This window comes from Oncorhynchus kisutch, linkage group LG19 (genome assembly GCF_002021735.2).
Source record: "Oncorhynchus kisutch isolate 150728-3 linkage group LG19, Okis_V2, whole genome shotgun sequence".
In the NCBI taxonomy this organism is placed as follows: domain Eukaryota; kingdom Metazoa; phylum Chordata; class Actinopteri; order Salmoniformes; family Salmonidae; genus Oncorhynchus; species Oncorhynchus kisutch.
Genome location: NC_034192.2, coordinates 13,510,136 through 13,516,617, shown reverse-complemented (window position 1 = coordinate 13,516,617; position 6,482 = coordinate 13,510,136).

Sequence of the window (6,482 nt, the reverse complement as noted above, 5' to 3'; positions counted from 1 at the left end):
GAAGAGGCCCCGGGGCCGTGGGACGAGGTCCCCCCAGGTTCATTGAGGGCCCCTGGCCTCTGTTCCCCTCGCTGTCCACCTGGCCGCCTGCAATCCTACTGCTCTCATTGGTGGCTGAATGAATACTGATGCTTCATACTGATGCTCCGGATCATTCTTTGTCTGACTATGCCTCTGCATGCTTGTCACAACCAGAATTCTTTGGGTGTCCATTAAGAGTTGAACGTGTCTTTTGAACATACTGCAGGTCTCAACCTTGACAACTGGGCTGTATGACCGACACGTGTTTTGTGTCTCATAGATATATCAACCAAAAGATTGATAGACAACTTGGACAGAAGCTTGAGACGGAGACGTATATGAAGCGTGAAGAGAAATTCCCCCGAAAAACAGTAGACCAACATCAGCATGTACGTAGCTAAGAATGCAAAAATCCTGAATTCACCACTAAACACCTTCACAGCACAAAAGGCTGCTTCCATAGTGAATAAACAGATCCAACAATAGCCTACACGTGTTTCTTCTACAAAGTGTCCCCGGGGGTGTTTGTAACCAACACCACGGCCATGCACAGTCTCAAATGCTGTCTCTACTCCTTGACCCTTGGTTTGGTTTCTCCGGCAGCGTCCCAAATTGCATCCTATAGTGAATTTCTTTTGATCAGTCTTATGGACCCAGGTCGAAAGTAGTGCCCTTTCTAAGGAATAGGATGCCATTTTGCAGGCAGCCTATCTCTCCCAGTGGCAGTCAGAGAATATCCAAAAGCCCATTCTCCGCTGAGATAATTACCCGTGCTGCTCCAGTGCCTTATTTGCATAATCATCACAAGTCATTCACCGAGGCAACACAAATGAATATAATGTGGAAACAGAGAAACACGGAACATTTCAGAATCCATTGACAACGTAACGTAGATCTGGGCATACTGTATCTTAGGCTTTAGCACGTCTAGTGTAGCGGTGTAGGCCCGCCACAAAGATAGATTGAAATTGTGTGGATGGGTTTTTCCATAGGGAGAATCACAGACGGAATGTAGCTTCTGGTCAACAGGTTTGCGTATGTTCTGTACATGAGTGCGTTACACGTGACTCATACAAACGTAGCCGCGGTGTCTCGTACGTCGCATAAACACGTACAGACTATGTACGGTATGTTCATTTCCCTGCAGATGTGAAACCTCATGTTTTAATGAAAACCTGAGAGAAACAGATGATCTTCCCGATCTATCTGCCTGTGGCTACTTGACATGAATAGCTCCTTCGTTTCTCTTTTATTCACAGCTGGGGATCACTTAACTAAAAACCTCTCGGGAACACATCAAAGGGAATGGCACAAGCATTGATCAACAGGCCCTGATCCCATTCCTCCCACGTCAAATCATTCACAATATATACATCGGCTTTGATGTCACCGGTGTATTGGAGGTGTGAAGACCAAACTGACAGGGGAATCAGGATCAGGGGGGAAAAGTTGAAAAGGTGTCAAAGTCATGAGTACATTGCTCCCATTCCAGATAAATGAATCACACAGGCTCAGTAATATTGCAACAACAAAAAAACACAGCCCAGGACCAGGAGTCCCTTCTATCAATAATGGATCCATGCCTTGCCCTGTGTATCATGTAATATGTGTGCAGGCAGAGCAATGTGAAAACACACTGAACAGAGGTGATCCCACATGCGAGCCTGGAAAAACAAACGGCGAAAAAACACATCCAAACCACAACAAACTACAAGCCACTCTGGATATAAACTGAACACACTGTGTGGTTCTTGTTTTGGAGGTTGGTAAATGCATGTTACACTACATCAAGCTGCATGTCCTTTGACGGGTGAAGCATCATTTATATAAACAACAAGCAAATCAGCCATTCACCCATTCCCCCTTACTGAGCCTCTGCCATGTAATGTAGTCAGTGTACATTGAGTAGACTAACCTCATCAACCCATCAGTTCAGTCAAGAGCAAACCTGCTGTGGGGACTAGAGGGAAGGAAACTGAGTGCTGTCCTATCCCTCAGCTGTCCTAGTTATCATGCTCTCTTTCAGCCTGGCGGTCTCCTCTGTGGTTCTCTCTCTCTCTCTCTTACACTTCCTTACCTTCACAAGCCTCCCCTACGAAAGAACCTGTCATCTCTACATTACACCTCCTTCCAACTGTATTCCCTCTCTCTCTCTCTCTCTCTCTCTCTTACCCTCTCCATCTCCTCCTTCTCTCTCTCTGCTCTGCTTTTGTTTGGTCAGATTTCATCTGTATCCTCTGTTGGAGTGATAGAGAGGTCCGAAAAGCACAGCAATCCTTTCTCTTACAACTAGGGAGAGAGAGAGAGAGAGAGAGAGAGAGAGAGAGAGAGAGAGAGAGAGAGAGCTGTGCCTCCTCTTCTCCACAGAGGGGATATCAAACATCCCCAGGCTATATTCCTCAGCCTCAGTTCTCTCACGGTGGAGAAAGAAAAAAGAAAGCCCCCTCTTTTATGTCCTAAACTTCTGTTGCATTTCAGACAGGTCTTAGGAGTAGGTGTGCTGCTGCTGCTACTGCTGCCGAGAGGGACGAGGAATACAAATGTCGGAATACAAATGTGGTGGGGGGGCATTAGGTTGTTTCTTGTGAGCTCTTTTGACAAGGACAGCGGAGGAGGCACTGAAGGAGGCCTGTGGGTTGAGCTGAATGAACTCCAGAGACAGTGAAGGTGCTGACACAAGTCAGTCTTTTATTACAGTATAATACTGCCTAGTAAATCTGCCTTTTAAAAAAAAATACTTTTAACATTGCCAGCGTGGGCCATCCTTTAACAAGCCAGTGTAAATTAGCTGTGCAACTGACCACATTATTGAGTTTTTGAAGAAAGGTATTTTATAACCGTACCATCTAAAGCGTGCCGATTACACCTTGAAGTGCTCTTGGGGTTTTTACCGCACCAGCAGATTGTGCTCGGGGCCATAAAGCGTGTGTGTGTGTGTGTGTGTGTGTGTGTGTGTGTGTGTGTGTGTGTGTGTTTGCTCAGGCAAGGTGCGTGGGGTGAGTTGGGATACGTAGGCCCTACTTAAGGCATTTTGGCTGGTCCTAGAGCATAGAGCATTGGAAAAGAGAACATTGCTCTGCCTGCAGTTGCTATATTTATAGAATAAATCAGCTCGGTACACAAAGACGAAATAGTGTTTTAATGTGAAACCCGACACATACTGTAGTAGTTGAATGACTCACTCACAGTCCCATGGTGCTGACTCACTGCTTTAGTCCATTTCCACGTTGGAGCATGTCTATTTCTCTGCTCTAAAAATACACGAGAAACATGAACATGTGTAGGGGGGAAAGAAAACGTTTTTCGTACGACATTTACCGAACACAACATGCAAATGATATGGCTTATCTTTGTTTCAACCCTGCTGTCATACTGTAGAGTGGCTACCTCACACACAGCATATAAATACATACGTACCTTAGGTTATTTATAGCAACATTAGCATAATAACGAGGGGGGGAAGCATTTCCTGTTTACGAAGGGCAATGGGTTTAATTTACACAGATGAGAACGCTCACTCGCTACCTGCTTGCCTTGCCTGGTGTTGGTAAATAAAATAATAATAAATATGTTTTTATCAGGGGTATAACAATATAATGAGCAGCCTGGCTGGCTGGACCCTTCCAGGTTGCTCTTTTCTTAATGGGCTTTTCCCAAAACACCCTCCACCTGTGCCGTCTTAAAGAGAGCTTCAGTGAACCTGCTGGAGCCCAAACCCCGGCTTGAAGGATACATCGACCATCTGAGATGCTGCTATTTCAGCAAGCTCATACTGTGCTCTAGCCAAGATTCATGTGGGCTGTAGGCATGTAGCTCAATGTCAAACTCTGTCACCAAGCTCAAAAACGTTTTCCTGAGAAAACAAGACGCTGCCCAGCTCATCGGTTATTTCTCATACGTTTCCACATCCGCACTGTGCCGTACTTACTATGAGGTGTGACACGGGGTTTGTTTCCTTTTACTGTGAATTTGAGTTAATGATGAATTAGACTGTGGTGTGTCTCCATGAAGCATAGAGATATTCCTATAGAACTGACAGCTTCTGGGTTATTTATCATGTCTATAGGCTTGAAGCAAATGCTATAAGACAGGGCGTTGCAGAGAAAGTTTCCATCTGGTTTTTAAACTAGACCTGTTCATTATTGAGTCTAACCACACAGGACTACAACATCCATCTAGTGAACTAGTGACTGATAAAATAGTTCCTAGTGGGATTTGAACATAGAACATTCTGGTTACAATTAGTCGTTAATACAATAAAAATGTTATACAAAGTTCACCACAAATAGTCTGACTGTACATGTAATACGTTTACAGGTGTCCATTGCTTAGCTCAGATGAGCAGATCCGTTTTTGTTATATTCCCAGTAAAACCGTTTTAGTATGTGAAATTCACTCAATGAACTCTGCTGCCCTTTTAGGCCCTTTTCACCAGCAAAGGGGACGTCTAAAATGTCACCATTTGCAGAATATTCACAGAATTCCTTCAGAAACAGTGTCCGGGAAGGAATAAATCATTCAAATGATAAACATAGTACCACCCTGAAAACCGATGTATAGCTTTTAATTTGATATACACTGAGTGTAAAAAAATATTAGGAACACCTGCTCTTTCCATGAGATAGACTGACCAGGTGAATCCAGGTGAAAGCTATGATCCCTTATTGATGTCACCTGTTAAATCCACTTCAATAAGTGTAGATGAAGGGGAGGAGACAGGTTAAAGAAGGATTTTTAAGCCTTTGAGAACAATTGAAACATGGATTGTGTATGTGTGCCATTCAGAGGGTGAATGGGCAAGACTAAAGATGTAAGTGTCTTTGAACGGGGTATGGTAGTAGGTGCCAGGCTCACCGGGTTTGTGTCAAGAACTGCAACGCTGCTGGGTTTTTCACAGCATCCCTGTGGAATGCTTTCGACACCTTGCAGAGTCCATGTCTCGACGAATTGAGGCTGTTCTGAGGACAAAAGGGGGTGCATCTCAATATTAGGAAGGTGTTCCTAATGTTTTGTGCACTGTGTACATTTTTTACGCCATGGCAGTAGGGGAGAGTGGGGTATTTTGAACCATTTTTTACATTGAGCATCACTATGTCAAGGGAAATATAGTATTCTTCTAACAAAGATTTCTACCCATATTTGAGGATGTTGTGTATCCCTGGAAATAATGAGAATTCATGTAAACATAACATTTTTGAAAACAACTTGTCGAAAAAAAGTGGCCTCGGCACATCTAACACCGGATATTGGGTAAGTTGAGCCGCCTTGGGGTAAGTGGGTGTGTCCTGTGACAGTGGGTGATTGTGCTGGTAGGTCAACGTTTAATTCATGGAACAAGGGTGTGGTACATTGTATATCTTAAATGTATGCCTACATTTAAATATAGATCTCTCTGTTCAATATCCCTTACCCTTCCATTGCTTGACCAGTTGTCTGGGACTGGGACGTTGTTTTGAAGTGCCAGTTCGTAAGAAAGTTCTCTGCATTCGAAGCCCATGAGACTGGACCAGGAGATTTGCGATTATGTTAAGCAAGCTCAGACTCCATGTCGTCAGATAAGACCTTCTGTGCCTCTGCTTCTCTATCATTGCCTCTCTTTCATATAGGAACATGTTCGTTGTCTTTTTTTTGTTTATCCCTCTTGTCATTCAGTCCATTTTGTTCATCCCTTGCTGCTGCTCGAATGGACTTCTTCCCTTCTTTCACTTCCCTTGCTGCTCTTTCAAGAACCTCAAGGGGCCTCGACCCCTGCTTGTTTCATGTTTGTATACATGGTGCATGATGTCTGCTCTATAACAATAAAAATGGACTATCGTGAGTTCATATACATGACACATTGTAAAGATACTATGCATATTAGGCATAAAACGGACTAAATGTCATCATCATTTATATAGGATATGGTGGCCATTGTCTCTGCTTACCCCAAGGGAAACATTTGGACTATATTAGCCCACACAACTGCAATGATGAACTTTCATGCTAGGTTTAGAATCTCGTATTGTATACATCGGACCCCAACTGATGTATAGAACAATCTTAATATGATCTACTTTGGTTTAGATACAAGCATCATAAAACCTAAAACACAATACATTAATGTGACTTTGTAAAAATCTGTGTTTTGGACCTAACTTGCTTACCACTTTTTCTATGTGGATTTTTCCTTCACAGACGCCATGAAATGATGACCTCTTTCTAAATACACTACCGGTCAAAAGTTTTAGAACACCTACTCATTCAATTTTTTAAAACATTTAAAAAAATATTTTCTAAATTGCAGAATAGTAGTGAAGACATCAAAACTATGAAATAACAAATATGTAATCATATTGTAACCAAAAAAGTATTAAACAAATCAAAATATACTTTATATTTGAGATTCTTCAAATAGCCACCCTTTGCCTTGATGACAGCTTTGCACACTTGGCATTCTCTCAACCAGCTTCATGAAGTAGTCA